This window comes from Drosophila biarmipes, unplaced genomic scaffold (assembly GCF_025231255.1).
Source record: "Drosophila biarmipes strain raj3 unplaced genomic scaffold, RU_DBia_V1.1 ptg000016l, whole genome shotgun sequence".
NCBI lineage: Eukaryota > Metazoa > Arthropoda > Insecta > Diptera > Drosophilidae > Drosophila > Drosophila biarmipes.
Window position 1 is genome coordinate 77,098 of NW_026114534.1, and position 24,275 is coordinate 101,372.

A 24,275-nucleotide genomic window follows, 5' to 3' on the forward strand; every position below is an offset into this window, starting at 1 on the left:
TGCTAGACATTTCTCAGTATCATTTGATTGAAAAAGAAAATATTTCTCTTCGTTTTTCACATTCAAATTATTTACTAATGTGAGATAATGTTTTTCATATATTTTTTAATATTATGAATAAAATAATTAAATTATTATTATCCAATAATATACCATATGCTTATAAAATTTCATTATAAAATTTGTATAAGCAACTTAATTAGCATAGTCTTACAACCCTCAACCATATGTAGTCCAAGCAGCACTATAAAATTAATTAAAGTACATAACAGCATGGACTGCGATATGCGTTCAAAATGTCGATGTTCATGTGTCCTGCAGTTCACACGATGACGCACAGTTTGCTGCGTTCTTCATCGACCCATGAGCCGAGTGATCCACCGCTTAGAGTTTTATAAATTGGTTTCTTAATTTTGTCAAATATGTTTTTATTGAAAGAAATTAAAAATACACCATTTTACTGGCATATATCAATTCCTTCAATAAATTTATTTTTATACCTAAAACGAATGCTGCGAAATGTCTTAGTTTTATATAACCAATATATATCAAAGTATTTCTTTTTAAATTGCATTTATTGTAAATAAATATATATATATATATATTAATACTTTTTTAGCGATATAAATTGAAATTTATATAAAACATTAACCTGTATAAAACCAGGTACAACATTGTACATTTTAGGTTGTTGCATTATCCAATGTATGCGCATAACTGAGATGAACAATACATATCGCAACGCGTGTATATTATGGTCCATATACACACAGTATTTTAATTGTGTTTATATACAATAATAATTTAATATTATTATTTTAATAATTCGATTTGCTTGTTCGAATTTTTATTTGTTTGTTTTGGCTGCTTATTATTTCTCTCATATGTATTAAATACAATATATAATTTTAATATTTGCATTATTTCGATTTGCTTGTTCGAAATTTCATTTGATCTATATTAGATCATATACATTTTGGCAATTCATATTTTATTTGTATTACTATAATGTATTTATTATAATATAAACAAATATTTTATTAACGGTAAGGATATACAATAATAATTTAATATTATTATTTTAATAATTCGATTTGCTTGTTCGAATTTTTATTTGTTTGCTTTGGCTGCTTATTATTTCTCTCATATGTATTAAATACAATATATAATTTTAATATTTGCATTATTTCGATTTGCTTGTTCGAAATTTTATTTGATCTATATTAGATCTCATATACATTTTGGCAATTCATATTTTATTTGTATTATTATAATGTATTTATTATAATATAAACAAATATTTTATTAACGGTAAGGATATACAATAATAATTTAATATTATTATTTTAATAATTCGATTTGCTTGTTCGAATTTTTATTTGTTTGCTTTGGCTGCTTATTAATTTCTCTCATATGTATTAAATACAATATATAATTTTAATATTTGCATTATTTCGATTTGCTTGTTCGAAATTTCATTTGATCTATAATAGATCTCATATACATTTTGGCAATTCATATTTTATTTGTAATACTATAATGTATTTATTATAATATAAACAAATATTTTATTAACGGTAAGGATATTAAAACATTAATGATCCTTCCGCAGGTTCACCTACGGAAACCTTGTTACGACTTTTACTTCCTCTAAATAATCAAGTTCGGTCAACTTTTGCGAAACAACCGTAACACGCAAGGCGTCACAGTGATCACGTCCGGAGACCTCACTAAATAATTCAATCGGTAGTAGCGACGGGCGGTGTGTACAAAGGGCAGGGACGTAATCAATGCGAGTTAATGACTCACACTTACTGGGAATTCCAAGTTCATGTGAACAGTTTCAGTTCACAATCCCAAGCATGAAAGTGGTTCAGCGGTTTACCCGGACCTCTCGGTCTAGGAAATACACGTTGATACTTTCATTGTAGCGCGCGTGCAGCCCAGGACATCTAAGGGCATCACAGACCTGTTATTGCTCAATCTCATTATTGCTAGACGCAATTTGTCCATTTAAGAAGCTAGTGTCCTTATAATGGGACAAACCAACAGGTACGGCTCCACTTATATAAACACATTCAAACACAATAAACATTTTACTGCCACCATGAATGAAGGCTATATAAGCTTCAACACCATAATCCTGAAGATATCTATTTAATATATTTGAGTCTCGTTCGTTATCGGAATTAACCAGACAAATCACTCCACGAACTAAGAACGGCCATGCACCACCACCCATAGATTCGAGAAAGAGCTATCAATCTGTCTTACACACTTATGTTCGGACCTGGTAAGTTTTCCCGTGTTGAGTCAAATTAAGCCGCAGGCTCCACTCCTGGTGGTGCCCTTCCGTCAATTCCTTTAAGTTTCAGCTTTGCAACCATACTTCCCCCGGAGCCCAAAAGCTTTGGTTTCCCGGGAAGCGACTGAGAGAGCCATAAAAGTAGCTACACCCAATTGCTAGCTGGCATCGTTTATGGTTAGAACTAGGGCGGTATCTGATCGCCTTCGAACCTCTAACTTTCGTTCTTGATTAATGAAAACATCTTTGGCAAATGCTTTCGCTTAAGTTAGTCTTACGACGGTCCAAGAATTTCACCTCTCGCGTCGTAATACTAATGCCCCCAAACTGCTTCTATTAATCATTACCTCTTGATCTGAAAACCAATGAAAGCAGAACAGAGGTCTTATTTCATTATCCCATGCACAGAATATTCAGGCATTTGAAGCCTGCTTTAAGCACTCTAATTTGTTCAAAGTAATTGTACCGGCCCACAATAACACTCGTTTAAGAGCACTAATGCAGGTTTTTAAATAGGAGGAACATATGAAAAAATACAAGTATCTAAGCACATGTAAGAACTCCACCGGTAATACGCTTACATACATAAAGGTATAGTACTAACCACAATTGTAAGTTGTACTACCCGTATGAAGCACAAGTTCAACTACGAACGTTTTAACCGCAACAACTTTAATATACGCTATTGGAGCTGGAATTACCGCGGCTGCTGGCACCAGACTTGCCCTCCAATTGGTCCTTGTTAAAGGATTTAAAGTGTACTCATTCCAATTACAGGGCCTCGGATATGAGTCCTGTATTGTTATTTTTCGTCACTACCTCCCCGAGCTGGGAGTGGGTAATTTACGCGCCTGCTGCCTTCCTTAGATGTGGTAGCCGTTTCTCAGGCTCCCTCTCCGGAATCGAACCCTGATTCCCCGTTACCCGTTGCAACCATGGTAGTCCTAGATACTACCATCAAAAGTTGATAGGGCAGACATTTGAAAGATCTGTCGTCGGTACAAGACCATACGATCTGCATGTTATCTAGAGTTCAACCAATATAACGATCTTGCGATCGCTTGGTTTTAGCCTAATAAAAGCACATGTTCCATAAGGTTCATGTTTTAATTGCATGTATTAGCTCTAGAATTACCACAGTTATCCAAGTAACTGTTAACGATCTAAGGAACCATAACTGATATAATGAGCCTTTTGCGGTTTCACTTTTAATTCGTGTGTACTTAGACATGCATGGCTTAATCTTTGAGACAAGCATATAACTACTGGCAGGATCAACCAGAATAATGTTTTTATTCATATTTCATTCATATTTTTTGAATAGAAATTAGCAATATATATGTTGTTATAGATTTTATTTCTATCGAATACGGCCATTTTTATATAGCATTCGTATACGTTTGTTTTCCAATTTATACTTGTTTCGCCACTAATAATAACAAGTTTTTATTGATGTCAAAAAGAATCATATTCTTTATAAACACAATATTTATTTTTCATATATTTTCTTTATATATGCACATTTCATTCTAAAATATCATTTTTGTTCGACATACATAATATATTGTATCCACACATGTACAATTTTTGTTTAACCAATATAAGATATTGAGTTAATCATTTGTATTTTGACGATAAATTTAAAATTTATCTATATATATCCATATAAGTCTCTGGTAATATATAAAATAGAACCGAGTGTATATATATAATTATTACTACTATATTTATTTCTTAAATAATATATACTTATATATTATTTATATATATACTCTTTATTATATATTATATAATTTCTTAAATAACTCTCTTAATAGCTATTTTTTATTATCAACAATATAAGTTGATATTAATATTGAAAATGTATTCATAATTACATTTTTATATTTCTTTGGTAGACTTTTATGTACTATTATTATTTAATAATACACATATAATATAAATCATGTTAGCCTACCTCCTAAAATTAACGATAAAATTCGAAAACAATTTGTTATTCTATGTACAATAGAAACTTGGCCTTTGTTTCAACGTTATTATCTTTGGGCTTAAAATATTAACCGCGGAGCCAAGTCTCGTATTCAAATAAATGAATAAAGAAACAAATTTGACGGATAATATCTTCTCTACTGACATATGTCAATAGCAGACGGCCGGCCCATTGACCATCCTATAGTAGTTTTTGGACACGCTGTCTCCCATTCGGGTATATTCAATTTACTTTGCCACTCACCCATATAGTGTTCTCTTATATAATAAGACAACGCACTTTTATATTCATTATATGGATATATTGCCTTCCTCATATTTGCCACACCACCTATAGTAGTTTTTGGACACGCTGTCTCCCATTCGGGTATATTCAATTTACTTTGCCACTCACCCATATAGTGTTCTCTTATATAATAAGAAAACGCACTTTTATTTTCATTATATGGATATATTGCCTTCCTCATATTTGCCACACCACCTATAGTAGTTTTTGGACACGCTGTCTCCCATTCGGGTATATTCAATTTACTTTGCCACTCACCCATATAGTGTTCTCTTATATAATAAGAAAACGCACTTTTATTTTCATTATATGGATATATTGCCTTCCTCATATTTGCCACACCACCTATAGTAGTTTTTGGACACGCTGTCTCCCATTCGGGTATATTCAATTCTCTTTGCCACTCACCCTTATAGTATTCTCTTATTTAATAAGAATACTAAAATACTTCTCATATTATAGATGTAATCTATTAACTTCTCAATATCCATACGGTTTATGTATGGTATTGACAAAATCCTATGCATTTGCATAAGATTTATTTTGCCACAATTTATAGTACTAGTGCCGCCCTCACTAGGTATAAATATCTCATTTCGCTAGTAGTGTATGGGCAAATTCTACTAGCTATTCTCATAAATATGTCACTTATATGCCATATCTATACAATTCATGCACTTTTATATGTATATTTGCTATATTATACATTATTATGCCTTATAGGTATTATACCTATAAGCCACATCCATACGATTGCTTAATATAAATATATGTATAATTTTTTATACATATTTTTTTTTTATTTATGTATGGTTTTTTATTCATATCCATATACTGTATTCACTTTTATATGGATATGATTGGCGTTTTATATAGTATTGACAAAATCATAAGTTTGACCAATACGAGGAGAGGTCCGCCAACGACCACCTCCCTATAGGTGTTTTTGGACACGCTGTCTCCCATTCGACTGCTTACTATACTAGGGGCTACCCGCTCCGTATGATATTCTCTCATATAACAAGAGAATGCAAGAAATATTCGTATTTTATGAATATAATCCATTTATTTTTCAATATCCATACGTTTTACTTAGTTTTTTGTACGGTATTGACAAAATCCTATGCATTTGCATAAGATTTATTTTGCCACAATTTATAGTACTAGTGCCGCCCTCACTAGGTATAAATATCTCATTTCGCTAGTAGTGTATGGGGAAATTCTACTAGCTATTCTCATAAATATGTCACTTATATGCCATATCTATACAATTCATGCACTTTTATATGTATATTTGCTATATTATACATTATTATGCCTTATAGGTATTATACCTATAAGCCACATCCATACGATTGCTTAATATAAATATATGTATAATTTTTTATACATATTTTTTTTTTATTTATGTATGGTTTTTTATTCATATCCATATACTGTATTCAATTTTATATGGATATGATTGGCGTTTTATATAGTATTGACAAAATCATAAGTTTGACCAATACGAGGAGAGGTCCGCCAACGACCACCTCCCTATAGGTGTTTTTGGACACGCTGTCTCCCATTCGACTGCTTACTATACTAGGGGCTACCCGCTCCGTATGATATTCTCTCATATAACAAGAGAATGCAAGAAATATTCGTATTTTATGAATATAATCCATTTATTTTTCAATATCCATACGTTTTACTTAGTTTTTTGTACGGTATTGACAAAATCCTATGCATTTGCATAAGATTTATTTTGCCACAATTTATAGTACTAGTGCCGCCCTCACTAGGTATAAATATCTTATTTCGCTAGTAGTGTATGGGCAAATTCTACTAGCTATTCTCATAAATATGTCACTTATATGCCATATCTATACAATTCATGCACTTTTATATGTATATTTGCTATATTATACATTATTATGCCTTATAGGTATTATACCTATAAGCCACATCCATACGATTGCTTAATATAAATATATGTATAATTTTTTATACATATTTTTTTTTATTTATGTATGGTTTTTTATTCATATCCATATACTGTATTCACTTTTATATGGATATGATTGGCGTTTTATATAGTATTGACAAAATCATAAGTTTGACCAATACGAGGAGAGGTCCGCCAACGACCACCTCCCTATAGGTGTTTTTGGACACGCTGTCTCCCATTCGACTGCTTACTATACTAGGGGCTACCCGCTCCGTATGATATTCTCTCATATAACAAGAGAATGCAAGAAATATTCGTATTTTATGAATATAATCCATTTATTTTTCAATATCCATACGTTTTACTTAGTTTTTTGTACGGTATTGACAAAATCCTATGCATTTGCATAAGATTTATTTTGCCACAATTTATAGTACTAGTGCCGCCCTCACTAGGTATAAATATCTCATTTCGCTAGTAGTGTATGGGCAAATTCTACTAGCTATTCTCATAAATATGTCACTTATATGCCATATCTATACAATTCATGCACTTTTATATGTATATTTGCTATATTATACATTATTATGCCTTATAGGTATTATACCTATAAGCCACATCCATACGATTGCTTAATATAAATATATGTATAATTTTTTATACATATTTTTTTTTATTTATGTATGGTTTTTTATTCATATCCATATACTGTATTCACTTTTATATGGATATGATTGGCGTTTTATATAGTATTGACAAAATCATAAGTTTGACCAATACGAGGAGAGGTCCGCCAACGACCACCTCCCTATAGGTGTTTTTGGACACGCTGTCTCCCATTCGACTGCTTACTATACTAGGGGCTGCCCGCTCCGTATGATATTCTCTCGTATAACAAGAGAATGCAAGAAATATTCGTATTTTATGAATATAATCCATTTATTTTTCAATATCCATACGTTTTACTTAGTTTTTTGTACGGTATTGACAAAATCCTATGCATTTGCATAAGATTTATTTTGCCACAATTTATAGTACTAGTGCCGCCCTCACTAGGTATAAATATCTCATTTCGCTAGTAGTGTATGGGCAAATTCTACTAGCTATTCTCATAAATGCCTTCTTTATGCCATATCTATACAATTTATGCACTTTTATATGTATATTTGCTAATATTATACATTATTATGCCTTATAGGTATTATACCTATAAGCCATATACATACGATTTCATTTTTTTATTTATATATGGTTTTGTATTTATAACCATATACCGTATTTACTTTTATAAGGATATGATTGGCGTTTTATATAGTATTGACAAAATTATAAGTTTGACAAACACTTTTTTAAGTCTTTTAGTTAAAATTGTCATTTTTAATTGACTATCTAAACACTAGATATATTTGCACATGGAGCAAAGAGTATAAAAATTGGTCGCGTCACTAATAATATCGCGATACATTTTTACTACCATCAAAATACCACATACGTTTATATGTCCTCTTTATTTAATTTGGTTTCTAAACCTCAGGAATAGTTTTAATTATATGTGCGCTCTAAGTTGAATGAATTTCTTGAATCTCTTTACTTGAATTTCTAAGACTTAAAAATATTTATAAATAGATGTCCTATTGCATAATATTTTTTTATCGCTTCACTTATAAAATAACGATCCTGCCTTTCTACCTTTGAATAAACATTCATATAAACATGGAGAAAAAAACGTTCGCGTCACTAACAGTATGTGACGATAAAATTTTGCTAACATTAAAAGGAACATATTTTTATATGTCAACTCTTAGTTGAATTGGTCTATTGCTTAAGATTCTAGACCTTAGGAATATTTTTATATTATATGTTTGCCAATCTTCGCGTCACTAAAAAGATGACGATTCATATTGTTATTATTAGATGGTCGAGTTGTACTTATATTGATATGTTAATCAAATTGGTCTCTTACTTGAAAATCTAGACCTTAGGAATATTTTTATATTATATGTTTGCCAATCTTCGCGTCACTAATAAGATGACGATTCATATTGTTATTATTAGATGGTCGAGTTGTACTTATATTGATATGTTAATCAAATTGGTCTCTTACTTGAAAATCTAGACCTTAGGAATATTTTTATATTATATGTTTGCCAATCTTCGCGTCACTAATAAGATGACGATTCATATTGTTATTATTAGATGGTCGAGTTGTACTTATATTGATATGTTAATCAAATTGGTCTCTTACTTGAAAATCTAGACCTTAGGAATATTTTTATATTATATGTTTGCCAATCTTCGCGTCACTAATAAGATGACGATTCATATTGTTATTATTAGATGGTCGAGTTGTACTTATATTGATATGTTAATCAAATTGGTCTCTTACTTGAAAATCTAGACCTTAGGAATATTTTTATATTATATGTTTGCCAATCTTCGCGTCACTAATAAGATGACGATTCATATTATTATTAGATGGTCGAGTTGTACTTATATTGATATGTTAATCAAATTGGTCTCTTACTTGAAAATCTAGACCTTAGGAATATTTTTATATTATATGTTTGCCAATCTTCGCGTCACTAATAAGATGACGATTCATATTGTTATTATTAGATGGTCGAGTTGTACTTATATTGATATGTTAATCAAATTGGTCTCTTACTTGAAAATCTAGACCTTAGGAATGTAATATATAAAGGATTAAAAATTCGCCACAAAGCCAAGCAAACAATCAATGCATACAAATAGATTGTTGGTTGAACTTTATATAAGAAGTTCAACACAACAAATAAATTATGCAATTTTATTATCGAATCATCAAGCAAAGGATAAGCTTCAGTGGATCGCAGTATGGCAGCTGCTCAACCACTTACAACACCTTGCCTGTTACAAAAGTCGTTTACAATTGATTCTAGGCTTTGTCATTGTATTAAATAATGCTTTTATATGTAACTAGCGCGGCATCAGGTGATCAAAGATCCTCCCAATTTACTATGTTACAAATTACATTGGCATCACATCCATTGTCGTTTAAAAAGTAAATTATAAACTTTAAATGGTTTAGAAGCCATACAATGCAAATTGCCCCTTATTTATCATTGCAGTCCAGCACGGATACGACCTTAGAGGCGTTCAGGCATAATCCAACGGACGTAGCGTCATACCACTGTTCGCTCGAACAAGTATTGTGCCATTGGTCCGTACCTGCGGTTCCTCTCGTACTACGCAGGAATGCTGTCGCAACAACGTTTTGTCATTAGTAGGGTAAAACTAACCTGTCTCACGACGGTCTAAACCCAGCTCACGTTCCCTTGCATGGGTGAACAATCCAACGCTTGGTGAATTTTGCTTCACAATGATAGGAAGAGCCGACATCGAAGGATCAAAAAGCGACGTCGCTATGAACGCTTGGCCGCCACAAGCCAGTTATCCCTATGGTAACTTTTCTGACACCTCTTGTTAAAAACTCTTTAAACCAAAAGGATCGATAGGCCGAGCTTTTGCTGTCCCTGTGTGTACTGAACACCGAGATCAAGTCAGCATTTGCCCTTTTGCTCTATGTGTGGTTTCTGTCCGCACTGAGCTGGCCTTGGGACACCTCCGTTATTATTTGAGAGATGTACCGCCCCAGTCAAACTCCCTACCTGGCAATGTCCTTGAATTGGATCATACCTGAGTAATTGGAGTTATACCAAATTTTCAAATCAAAAATACATAAATGCACCGTTTTATTAAAGAATTTGTTTGCGATTATATAACAAACTCGTGATACTTTGATCAAGAAGCTTGCATCAAAACCCAATACCATAAGATATAATAAATATATCCGTATAATGGCTAGGAAATGATACACGTTCCATTTAATCAAGTAAGTAAGGAAACAATAAGAGTAGTGGTATTTCATTGGCGATACCAAACCGAGGTCTAATATCTCCCACTTATTCTACACCTCTTATGTCTCCTTACACTGCCAGATTAGAGTCAAGCTCAAAAGGGTCTTCTTTCCCCGCTAATTATTCCAAGCCCGTTCCCTTGGCTGTGGTTTCGCTAGATAGTAGATAGGGACAGGTGTGTCTCGGATCCCTCCGAACTTATTTAACGTGACGTGTTCCGCACTGAAGGGATTACAGCCACGGCATTCTAATATACCCACAAGGGAGTATATAATGCAAGGGTCTGGGTTAAGCGCCAAACCAACGCCCTGGACTAGAAGCTATAGCTATGTACATAGCAACCACCCCAGTAGCAATTTAAGTACTTGCTTGTCGGGCAAGCACTCCCCCTTGCATAGGGGCGAGATCTATCTAAAATCTCTACTGTTCTTTGGGTCGCAGCACCCGAGTTGTATTAACGCAACATCCACGTCGAGCCCGGGGACTCTACCCGCGATATAGGTGTCAACCACAGCCACCACGAAACTCCCACTAGGGGGCCGACCTCAATGAGTAGCCTTGGAGAACCACTCAACCCGTGGCACCGAAATTTCAGGCTCGGTGGGCCTCACCCCTTCAGCTCCGACAAGCTCGGATGGGGCAACCATGTCATATTAGTCGCCTCCTACGACAAGCAATGACAAGCTGTGGCAGTATTCTTCGCCGTTGCCACACGGCAAGGGGGTTTTGGGACTATTGTCCCGGCGCCTGCGGTTCATCCCTCGTCGCTTCCATCCTACGCCTCGAGAAGGCAGCATCAGCAAAAGCTCCTAGGAGACGCATCCGTTCTGGGGTCTCGACTACTCCTGCGACGTTCCATCGTTCTTGGACTCGAACAATGCCAAGGGCATCCAAGTCACGCAAATCGCTATAGAGGCGGCACTCACATAGTACGTGAAGCCAGTCCTCACTCTCCTCTCCACATGAGCATGCGGTTGTGGTGCTGAGGGTTCTACCATGGAGGAAAGCGTTGAACGACCCGTGTCCTGTCAGCAAGAATCCGGCTCTTAAGGTGAAGACAAAGTCCTTCCTCTTGTAGACGAACGCTGCCTCTGGGAAAAACTGGCGAGTCACAAAACCGTGAGCCGCTTGGTCCCATCTGAGTTGCCACTCATTTAGCAGACATTCGTCTAGCAGAGCCATCTTGGATTTCCAGTCCAACACAGACAAGTCCTGTCCATAGAGCCAGTCGCTCTCGTCCAGGGGAACGTGCTTTCTGAGCTTAAACTTCACTGCCATCCTGTGAGCATCTAAATCCATTGGAGGAGCACCAGCAAGCACCTGCAGTGCCACCGTGGACACTGTGCGGCATACCGGTAGGCATCCTAATAGGATGGTCCTCTGGCACGAGGTGAGGAGTCTTAAGGACTTGCCCTTGCTCGCCGCCTTGTACCAGACCGAGGCACCGAAGAGTGCACAGGGGACCATGAGTCCGCTGTATATCGTCCTCTTAGCACGGGAGCTGAGCCCCCAATCGACTCGGAGCACCCGTGCTAGCCCTCCGGCAACTCCAGCCAGCCGATCTCTGAGAGCAGAGATATGCGGGAGAAAGCTCATCCGCTCGCCGACTAAGATGCCAAGGTACCGGCATTTGGTGACGTATGGCAGGCTTGCTCCAGCAAACCGTACCGTCGGTCTCCTAGTGTCTGAAAGATTCCCTTTCAGCAACATGATTGCCGTCTTGCTGGTTGACACACTCACTCCAACCTCAGCTCCCCAGGCTCCCACGATGTCCATCAACTGCTCACCCTTTCGCTCCAGATCGGCACGGGAATTCCCATCGACGAAAAGTAGCAAGTCATCTGCAAACGCGCTCAGAGCACAATGTGGCTCCAGGCGCTGAAGCAGCACATCCATCAGTAGGTTCCAAATAAATGGACCACTGACGGACCCTTGCGGGCAGCCCCGTGTAACCGACACTGTGGCCGCTTCGTAACTGCTGATGATACTGGCACTTCGACCGGAGAAATAACTTTTCCACAAGTCTATCTCTCGACAGCCGACGTCGATAAGCCGATCCAGCACCGCGTTCCACTCAACATTGTCGAAGGCACCCTTGAAATCAACAAAGATTCCCAGCACCCTCCTCTCGCGGCTGGTGGAAACGGTGTTTTTAGCGTGCATCCACGCATCCTCAACGCAGCGTCCAGGCCGAAATCCAAATTGCCATCTGCAGCCATCCGGTAGCACATCCTTCAGTCGATTCACCATGATCCCTTCCAGCACCTTTCCGAACACTGGCAAAAGGCATATGCCACGATAAGAGGCAGGATCGCTCCTGTCCTTATCTGGCCCCTTTACCAGCGGTATCACTCTCGGGTGTTTCCACTCGGCAGGAAAATATCCTTCCGAGAGGCATCGAGAGTACAACTTCGTCAGGTGCTGAGGGATAGCACGCCATACCTCCTTGACGATCCCACCCGTGATGCCGTCCATTCCCGGCGATCGCCGGCTTCTCAGCTTCGCGACGCTGGTTGCCACCTCGAAGGCTTCGAGGGTCGGTGGAGCAGCAGGAGTTATACCCTCACGCACTGTGGATTCCGCAACAGGGAAGAAGTTGCGGAGGAGTATATCTGCGCAGTCGTGCCATGTCGTAAGTAGCGCGCCGTTCGACCTAAGACATCCAAGATCGGTTGTCTTTTTCCGGCCTCGGCATATTCGGTAGGCGTGCCCCCATGGATCATCCTTGTGCCGTCCCACGAAGTCCCGCCAGTTTTGTTCCTTTGTCATCAGGATAAGCTTCTTATACTGGCCTGAGGCAAGCCTTAATCCAGCGGCAAGTCGCTCAACATCGCCGGTGCCACTCCGACGAGCTGCCTGCAGCCTGCGCCTCAGTCTCCTGACCTCTTGGCGCTTGGTACTCAGTTCAGGATTCCACCATATTACGTTTCCCCTTGCTGCAGGTATCCTGCGCCCTATTACCCTGTCGCACACTTCGTGTACGATGGAGCGAAGGGCTGACACATGATCATCCAACGGCGATTCCTCCAGTTCCTCGAGACATTCAGCTACATCCCTTAGTTCTACTCTGAATCTTCGCCAACTTGCATTGGAGAGCCTCCATTGCGGTACCGGAGCTAGGCTCTCAACAGTACTGCTTGGATCTGGAGTAACCTCAACAGTGATGATGTTGTGGTCACTCAGCTCCCAGAAGTCAACTCTCCATTCGTATATTGCCCACACACGCGCTGCTTCGTTGGTGAAGGTCACGTCGATATCACTTCTGGAGCGGTGATTATCGAACGTGAACACCTGGCTGGCCGTATTAAGCACACAGACACCGCTTGCGATGATCCACTCGTCCATGTGCTGTCCCCGTTCGCGATTCAGACGGTCTCCAGAGTTAGCTGGAGTTTTGCTGAACCACATCGGGGAAACCGCATTCGCATCAAGTCCGAGGATTGTCGGTGTCCTGCTGGCTAGCAGCAGAACCGTATCCAGGTAGTCAGTGTAGGGCTGCAGGGCAGCTGAGTACTGGCAGTATACGGAGGACAGAAAAATGGTGCCGTATTTTCCTGTGACACTCACACACACTCCATAATCCGTCGTCAATGTCTCGATGGGCATGCAGATGGCAGACGGGTCGTCCACGATGATGGCAGCTTTCTTCCTTTTGTCAGCGAAGATTCTCATGCCTCCAGGGAGTCCAGTGAGACGCTTGCCTGCGTCCACATAGGGCTCCTGAATGAGTGCGAACAGGTGGCCAGCATCTCTCATCCGCTTTGCAAGCTCGATGACAGCGCAACGGCCTCGACCACAATTCGCTTGGATGAAGCTGAACATGTTAATGTCTAGCTTGCACCCTGGCTAGCACAGCGCTATATATCGGGCATCCACCCGAGAGCATATAGTGCCCCGAGGGTAGCCCTTTATGGCGGCAGTTACGGCAGTCCACCGCATTTTTGCACTTCGCCGCGACGTGGTCGTTCTGTCCGCACTGGCGGCAGACCTGGTTTTCTCTAGCGTACCGACACTCGCTGACTTTGTGGTCAAAACCAAGGCATCGGTGGCACGCATAGGTGCGCACTTGAGAGCGGCAGCGGTAAGAGAACCACTTGATATACACCCTCCCGCTTTCGAGAACGGCCAACGCCTGATCATCTACTTCCAGCGTCACGTTTATAGTGGCGCTGTTAGCTGCTGACCAGGGCTTGGTCGCCAGGACTACCGCCTTCTGGAACTCCTTCAGCGACATCTCCTCGAAGTTTTTCTCTTTTAACTCCATCATGAACTCATCCGGCGTCACAGTGGTGTCCACATCCTGTACCGTCACCCTGGGTTTTGCGGCAGTGTTTTTGGACACCTTAAGGCCCACCTCAGCGAATTTTGCGGAGGCAACGATTTTCGACATCTCCGCCTGCGATGGCGTGCGAATAATCGCGCCGCCCCGCTTCAACTCTCGCACCTCATGCACTCTGACGCCCAAAGCAGGCGCTACCTCTTTGCGGACCTTGTCCGCAATTTGCCTCCCTGATAAGGCCGGATCATCACATGCAACGACTGCCGACCAGGTCTCCCGGATTTTCCGCGGTGCGGCTACAGGGGCATAGGGGGCGACAGGGGCAGCAGGTGAGGCGATAAGGTGCGCGCCTCTAGCAGCGGCGGCTGCGTATGAGACGGCCGAGGCAACCGGTGTCTGCTTCTTAAGGCGGTCCTCAAGCACTCCAATCCGTATAAGGAGGGCTGCAACAACCTCCTCGTAGCGGTTGGCTACGGACTGCACCTTCACATTTGTGGCCGGGTTGGCATAGGAGACCATGAACATCCTACCGATCTCCGATCGGATGTCCCCCATCTCGGCAGCGACGGCACCATTACCTCTCCACTCCCTATCCGAGAAGGATTTTAGAGGACTGGCTGGTGCAACGAAGGTCTTCTCGTGTTCAGCATAGGATGCAGCAGCGGCGGGGGCTGCGGGAGCGGCAGGGGCTGCGGCAAGGGCAGCGACAGGGGCAGCGGCAGCGGCAGCAGCAGGGGCAGCGGCAGCGGCAGCGGCAGCGGCAGGGGCTGTCGCAGTGTCAGCGGCAGTTGCATCCAGTGCCATCAACTTGCACCTAGAGGCGTCCCTCAGCGGCGCTTTATTGCGCTTACCTCTGGGTCGTCCTCTGCCCCCACTGCTTCCCCTACTACTAGCACTCTCACTGCCAGAATCTCCAACATCCATTTTGGGTGGCGCCATCCGCCGGTTATCGGCAGTTCCAACCCAAAAGCTTTTCCACCAAGGACTTACCCCTTTATTATCAGCTGGTCGGAAAGCTCTATCAGCTGATCAGCTGATAAAAGTTTAGCGATGACACAACCGCACAGCTGTTTTAGGCAAAATGTGCCTAAATAAGCCTAACGCCTCTCTCAAGAGAGCGCCTCTCTCGTGACACACGTGGCGCAATGGAAAATTTCCAATGGGAAAAACCCAATTTCACCCGGTTTCACCACTTTTACACAGGGAAAACACGCGCACTGGGTTCGTAGGCACAAAACACGAATTTTCGTGCTGTTTCTAGCTTCGTATCTGGTCTCTATCAGTCAATATTGGCTACACTCGCGGAGCGTACGGAAAACACGTCTGTTCGCACGAGCAATCTAACACCGACAGTGAGTAGATAGGGACAGTAGGAATCTCGTTAATCCATTCATGCGCGTCACTAATTAGATGACGAGGCATTTGGCTACCTTAAGAGAGTCATAGTTACTCCCGCCGTTGACCCGCGCTTACTTGAATTTCTTCACTTTGACATTCAGAGCACTGGGCAGAAATCACATTGTGTCAACACCCGCTAGGGCCATCACAATGCTTTGTTTTAATTAGACAGTCGGATTCCCCAAGTCCGTGCCAGTTCTGAATTGATTGTTAATTGATAATCGTTATAATTAATAAGAACTAATTGGTTTAACCCAATTAGTATTCTTAAAAATTTTAGCAAGAAAGTTCCACAATTGGCTACGTAACTAAACTATCCGGGGAACAAGTAACTAACATAAATGCTAGAAACTCTATTTACCCAGAACGAGCACATAAACCATGTTATTGTTTCCCAATCAAGCCCGACTATCTCAATCTTCAGAGCCAATCCTTATCCCGAAGTTACGGATCTAATTTGCCGACTTCCCTTACCTACATTATTCTATCGACTAGAGACTCTTCACCTTGGAGACCAGCTGCGGATATTGGTACGGCCTGTTGAGAAGTTTGCGTGTCCCCACCATAAATTTTCAAGGTCCGAGGAGAAAATATCGACACAACAGTATATGTCATGCTCTTCTAGCCCATCTACCATATCTCTCTGCGAAAGACTTCCATGGTAGTACGGCTATAAAACAGAAAAGAAAACTCTTCCGATATCTCTCGACGGCTTCTTTATGGTCGTTCCTGTTGCCAGGATGAGCACGAGGCCCATATTTAATAACAAACGGATACTCAACAGGTTACGGAATTGGAACCGTATTCCCTTTCGTTCAAAATTATTCAAGTATATTAATTTAGCTAGATTTTATATAATATATATATTTGTTTGGCATTTGTATTTTACTTGAAAATTTTCGGCTTTCGCCTTGAACTTAGGACCGACTAACTCGTGATCAACCACTGTTCACACGAAACCCTTCTCCACTTCAGTCCTCCAAGGTCTCATTCGATTATTTGCTACTACCACCAAGATCTGTACCAATGGCAGCTCCATGCAGGCTTACGCCAAACACTTCTACGCATACCATTGTACCTTCCTACTCACTAAAGTTTCAAAATTTATATTACAAGTAATATAAATCATCTACTTTAGCGGTAATGTATAGGTATACAACTTAAGCGCCATCCATTTTAAGGGCTAGTTGCTTCGGCAGGTGAGTTGTTACACACTCCTTAGCGGATTTCGACTTCCATGATCACCGTCCTGCTGTTTTAAGCAACCAACGCCTTTCATGGTATCTGCATGAGTTGTTAATTTGGGCACCGTAACATTACGTTTGGTTCATCCCACAGCGCCAGTTCTGCTTACCAAAAGTGGCCCACTGGGCACATTATATCATAACCTTGAACTTCATATCAAGAAAGTTAAGGTTCTTACCCATTTAAAGTTTGAGAATAGGTTAAGATCGTTTCGACCCTAAGGCCTCTAATCATTCGCTTTACCAGATAAGATTATTTTATATAATATTAAAATGCACCAGCTATCCTGAGGGAAACTTCGGAAGGAACCAGCTACTAGATGGTTCGATTGGTCTTTCGCCCCTATACTCAATTCTGACAATCGATTTGCACGTCAGAACTGTTTCGGTCTTCCATCAGGGTTTCCCCTGACTTCAACCTGATCAAGTATAGTTCACCATCTTTCGGGTCACAGCATATATGCTCAAGGTACGTTCCAGTTAGAGGCATAAATAATATAAATATCATTATACATAACTATATAGAACGCCCCGGGATTGTGTTAATTAGCTATAAATAGTTAAAAAACTAATCCCATTATTAGTCAAGTTAATTACGCTATTAGGTTTATATCCCAATAACTTGCACATATGTTAGACTCCTTGGTCCGTGTTTCAAGACGGGTCCCGAAGGTATCCTGAATCTTTCGCATTGTTAATCCTACAAGTGCATATAATAAACACAAAAATCAATGATAATTATGCCATTATATAATTCCGAAAAATTAACGCACTGTATTCATATAAATCTATCAGCACTTTATCAAATTAATAACATTTATTCTGTGTTAAAATGCAAGCAAATTAATTTGAATAAACTATAAGTTATATTTTATGATAAATTTGGTATGCTAATAGATTACAATGTCCTTATATGGAAAAAATGCACACTATTATCATAATATTGTTTAAATATTACAATTCTAATGATGAATTTTCCATAACGGATATTCAGGTTCATCGGGCTTAACCTCTAAGCAGTTTCACGTACTGTTTAACTCTCTATTCAGAGTTCTTTTCAACTTTCCCTCACGGTACTTGTTTACTATCGGTCTCATGGTTATATTTAGTTTTAGATGGAGTTTACCACCCACTTAGTGCTGCACTATCAAGCAACACGACTCTTTGGAAACATCATCTAGTAATCATTAACGTTATACGGGCCTGGCACCCTCTATGGGTAAATGGCCTCATTTAAGAAGGACTTAAATCGTTAATTTCTCATACTAGAATATTGACGCTCCATACACTGCATCTCACATTTGCCATATAGACAAAGTGACTTAGTGCTGAACTGATTTCTTTTCGCTCGCCGCTACTAAGAAAATCCTTGTTAGTTTCTTTTCCTCCCCTAATTAATATGCTTAAATTCAGGGGGTAGTCCCATATGAGTTGAGGTTGTGTATAACTTTTATATGCAATTAATTCTTTATATATAATGATAAAACATTTTATTAAATTCGTTATATTAATAATATCTGTATATAAATGGCATTTGTTTGATTTAACGAATCAACGAAGAACAATAATATTGTCAACGGTTTTCTATTTTCTAATCATTAATAAGAGACAATTCTAGATAAATTTTTATGCTAGACATTTCTCAGTATCATTTGATTGAAAAAGAAAATATTTCTCTTCGTTTTTCACATTCAAATTATTTACTAATGTGAGATAATGTTTTTCATATATTTTTTAATATTATGAATAAAATAATTAAATTATTATTATCCAATAATATACCATATGCTTATAAAATTTCATTATAAAATTTGTATAAGCAACTTAATTAGCATAGTCTTACAACCCTCAACCATATGTAGTCCAAGCAGCACTATAAAATTAATTAAAGTACATAACAGCATGGACTGCGATATGCGTTCAAAATGTCGATGTTCATGTGTCCTGCAGTTCACACGATGACGCACAGTTTGCTGCGTTCTTCATCGACCCATGAGCCGAGTGATCCACCGCTTAGAGTTTTATAAATTGGTTTCTTAATTTTGTCAAATATGTTTTTATTGAAAGAAATTAAAAATACACCATTTTACTGGCATATATCAATTCCTTCAATAAATTTATTTTTATACCTAAAACGAATGCTGCGAAATGTCTTAGTTTTATATAACCAATATATATCAAAGTATTTCTTTTTAAATTGCATTTATTGTAAATAAATATATATATATATATATTAATACTTTTTTAGCGATATAAATTGAAATTTATATAAAACATTAACCTGTATAAAACCAGGTACAACATTGTACATTTTAGGTTGTTGCATTATCCAATGTATGCGCATAACTGAGATGAACAATACATATCGCAACGCGTGTATATTATGGTCCATATACACACAGTATTTTAATTGTGTTTATATACAATAATAATTTAATATTATTATTTTAATAATTCGATTTGCTTGTTCGAATTTTTATTTGTTTGTTTTGGCTGCTTATTATTTCTCTCATATGTTTTAAATACAATATATAATTTTAATATTTGCATTATTTCGATTTGCTTGTTCGAAATTTTATTTGATCTATATTAGATCTCATATACATTTTGGCAATTCATATTTTATTTGTATTATTATAATGTATTTATTATAATATAAACAAATATTTTATTAACGGTAAGGATATACAATAATAATTTAATATTATTATTTTAATAATTCGATTTGCTTGTTCGAATTTTTATTTGTTTGCTTTGGCTGCTTATTAATTTCTCTCATATGTATTAAATACAATATATAATTTTAATATTTGCATTATTTCGATTTGCTTGTTCGAAATTTCATTTGATCTATAATAGATCTCATATACATTTTGGCAATTCATATTTTATTTGTAATACTATAATGTATTTATTATAATATAAACAAATATTTTATTAACGGTAAGGATATTAAAACATTAATGATCCTTCCGCAGGTTCACCTACGGAAACCTTGTTACGACTTTTACTTCCTCTAAATAATCAAGTTCGGTCAACTTTTGCGAAACAACCGTAACACGCAAGGCGTCACAGTGATCACGTCCGGAGACCTCACTAAATAATTCAATCGGTAGTAGCGACGGGCGGTGTGTACAAAGGGCAGGGACGTAATCAATGCGAGTTAATGACTCACACTTACTGGGAATTCCAAGTTCATGTGAACAGTTTCAGTTCACAATCCCAAGCATGAAAGTGGTTCAGCGGTTTACCCGGACCTCTCGGTCTAGGAAATACACGTTGATACTTTCATTGTAGCGCGCGTGCAGCCCAGGACATCTAAGGGCATCACAGACCTGTTATTGCTCAATCTCATTATTGCTAGACGCAATTTGTCCATTTAAGAAGCTAGTGTCCTTATAATGGGACAAACCAACAGGTACGGCTCCACTTATATAAACACATTCAAACACAATAAACATTTTACTGCCACCATGAATGAAGGCTATATAAGCTTCAACACCATAATCCTGAAGATATCTATTTAATATATTTGAGTCTCGTTCGTTATCGGAATTAACCAGACAAATCACTCCACGAACTAAGAACGGCCATGCACCACCACCCATAGATTCGAGAAAGAGCTATCAATCTGTCTTACACACTTATGTTCGGACCTGGTAAGTTTTCCCGTGTTGAGTCAAATTAAGCCGCAGGCTCCACTCCTGGTGGTGCCCTTCCGTCAATTCCTTTAAGTTTCAGCTTTGCAACCATACTTCCCCCGGAGCCCAAAAGCTTTGGTTTCCCGGGAAGCGACTGAGAGAGCCATAAAAGTAGCTACACCCAATTGCTAGCTGGCATCGTTTATGGTTAGAACTAGGGCGGTATCTGATCGCCTTCGAACCTCTAACTTTCGTTCTTGATTAATGAAAACATCTTTGGCAAATGCTTTCGCTTAAGTTAGTCTTACGACGGTCCAAGAATTTCACCTCTCGCGTCGTAATACTAATGCCCCCAAACTGCTTCTATTAATCATTACCTCTTGATCTGAAAACCAATGAAAGCAGAACAGAGGTCTTATTTCATTATCCCATGCACAGAATATTCAGGCATTTGAAGCCTGCTTTAAGCACTCTAATTTGTTCAAAGTAATTGTACCGGCCCACAATAACACTCGTTTAAGAGCACTAATGCAGGTTTTTAAATAGGAGGAACATATGAAAAAATACAAGTATCTAAGCACATGTAAGAACTCCACCGGTAATACGCTTACATACATAAAGGTATAGTACTAACCACAATTGTAAGTTGTACTACCCGTATGAAGCACAAGTTCAACTACGAACGTTTTAACCGCAACAACTTTAATATACGCTATTGGAGCTGGAATTACCGCGGCTGCTGGCACCAGACTTGCCCTCCAATTGGTCCTTGTTAAAGGATTTAAAGTGTACTCATTCCAATTACAGGGCCTCGGATATGAGTCCTGTATTGTTATTTTTCGTCACTACCTCCCCGAGCTGGGAGTGGGTAATTTACGCGCCTGCTGCCTTCCTTAGATGTGGTAGCCGTTTCTCAGGCTCCCTCTCCGGAATCGAACCCTGATTCCCCGTTACCCGTTGCAACCATGGTAGTCCTAGATACTACCATCAAAAGTTGATAGGGCAGACATTTGAAAGATCTGTCGTCGGTACAAGACCATACGATCTGCATGTTATCTAGAGTTCAACCAATATAACGATCTTGCGATCGCTTGGTTTTAGCCTAATAAAAGCACATGTTCCATAAGGTTCATGTTTTAATTGCATGTATTAGCTCTAGAATTACCACAGTTATCCAAGTAACTGTTAACGATCTAAGGAACCATAACTGATATAATGAGCCTTTTGCGGTTTCACTTTTAATTCGTGTGTACTTAGACATGCATGGCTTAATCTTTGAGACAAGCATATAACTACTGGCAGGATCAACCAGAATAATGTTTTTATTCATATTTCATTCATATTTTTTGAATAGAAATTAGCAATATATATGTTGTTATAGATTTTATTTCTATCGAATACGGCCATTTTTATATAGCATTCGTATACGTTTGTTTTCCAATTTATACTTGTTTCGCCACTAATAATAACAAGTTTTTATTGATGTGAAAAAGAATCATATTCTTTATAAACACAATATTTATTTTTCATATATTTTCTTTATATATGCACATTTCATTCTAAAATATCATTTTTGTTCGACATACATAATATATTGTATCCACACATGTACAATTTTTGTTTAACCAATATAAGATATTGAGTTAATCATTTGTATTTTGACGATAAATTTAAAATTTATCTATATATATCCATATAAGTCTCTGGTAATATATAAAATAGAACCGAGTGTATATATATAATTATTACTACTATATTTATTTCTTAAATAATATATACTTATATATTATTTATATATATACTCTTTATTATATATTATATAATTTCTTAAATAACTCTCTTAATAGCTATTTTTTATTATCAACAATATAAGTTGATATTAATATTGAAAATGTATTCATAATTACATTTTTATATTTCTTTGGTAGACTTTTATGTACTATTATTATTTAATAATACACATATAATATAAATCATGTTAGCCTACCTCCTAAAATTAACGATAAAATTCGGAAACAATTTGTTATTCTATGTACAATAGAAACTTGGCCTTTGTTTCAACGTTATTATCTTTGGGCTTAAAATATTAACCGCGGAGCCAAGTCTCGTATTCAAATAAATGAATAAAGAAACAAATTTGACGGATAATATCTTCTCTACTGACATATGTCAATAGCAGACGGCCGGCCCATTGACCATCCTATAGTAGTTTTTGGACACGCTGTCTCCCATTCGGGTATATTCAATTTACTTTGCCACTCACCCATATAGTGTTCTCTTATATAATAAGACAACGCACTTTTATATTCATTATATGGATATATTGCCTTCCTCATATTTGCCACACCACCTATAGTAGTTTTTGGACACGCTGTCTCCCATTCGGGTATATTCAATTTACTTTGCCACTCACCCATATAGTGTTCTCTTATATAATAAGAAAACGCACTTTTATTTTCATTATATGGATATATTGCCTTCCTCATATTTGCCACACCACCTATAGTAGTTTTTGGACACGCTGTCTCCCATTCGGGTATATTCAATTTACTTTGCCACTCACCCATATAGTGTTCTCTTATATAATAAGAAAACGCACTTTTATTTTCATTATATGGATATATTGCCTTCCTCATATTTGCCACACCACCTATAGTAGTTTTTGGACACGCTGTCTCCCATTCGGGTATATTCAATTCTCTTTGCCACTCACCCTTATAGTATTCTCTTATTTAATAAGAATACTAAAATACTTCTCATATTATAGATGTAATCTATTAACTTCTCAATATCCATACGGTTTATGTATGGTATTGACAAAATCCTATGCATTTGCATAAGATTTATTTTGCCACAATTTATAGTACTAGTGCCGCCCTCACTAGGTATAAATATCTCATTTCGCTAGTAGTGTATGGGCAAATTCTACTAGCTATTCTCATAAATATGTCACTTATATGCCATATCTATACAATTCATGCACTTTTATATGTATATTTGCTATATTATACATTATTATGCCTTATAGGTATTATACCTATAAGCCACATCCATACGATTGCTTAATATAAATATATGTATAATTTTTTATACATATTTTTTTTTATTTATGTATGGTTTTTTATTCATATCCATATACTGTATTCACTTTTATATGGATATGATTGGCGTTTTATATAGTATTGACAAAATCATAAGTTTGACCAATACGAGGAGAGGTCCGCCAACGACCACCTCCCTATAGGTGTTTTTGGACACGCTGTCTCCCATTCGACTGCTTACTATACTAGGGGCTGCCCGCTCCGTA

The 24,275-nt window shown here is 37.9% G+C and overlaps 4 non-coding genes and 1 pseudogene across 4 annotated transcripts; all 5 read right to left on the bottom strand.

The window, feature by feature from the left end:
• Positions 1–213: 213 nt before the first annotated feature.
• Positions 214–392, bottom strand: LOC127011853 (5.8S ribosomal RNA). Its single transcript, XR_007765314.1, has one exon. It is a non-coding gene; the product is annotated as a 5.8S ribosomal RNA (ribosomal RNA).
• Positions 393–1,595: 1,203 nt separating this feature from the next.
• On the bottom strand, positions 1,596–3,590 carry LOC127011874 (small subunit ribosomal RNA). The gene has a single exon (XR_007765332.1). It is a non-coding gene; the product is annotated as a small subunit ribosomal RNA (ribosomal RNA).
• A 5,732-nt stretch (positions 3,591–9,322) lies between these two features.
• Positions 9,323–18,767, bottom strand: LOC127011980 (large subunit ribosomal RNA; annotated as a pseudogene).
• A 402-nt stretch (positions 18,768–19,169) lies between these two features.
• On the bottom strand, positions 19,170–19,348 carry LOC127011862 (5.8S ribosomal RNA). Its single transcript, XR_007765323.1, has one exon. It is a non-coding gene; the product is annotated as a 5.8S ribosomal RNA (ribosomal RNA).
• A 940-nt stretch (positions 19,349–20,288) lies between these two features.
• LOC127011875 (small subunit ribosomal RNA) lies at positions 20,289–22,283 on the bottom strand. Its single transcript, XR_007765333.1, has one exon. It is a non-coding gene; the product is annotated as a small subunit ribosomal RNA (ribosomal RNA).
• Positions 22,284–24,275: the final 1,992 nt, after the last annotated feature.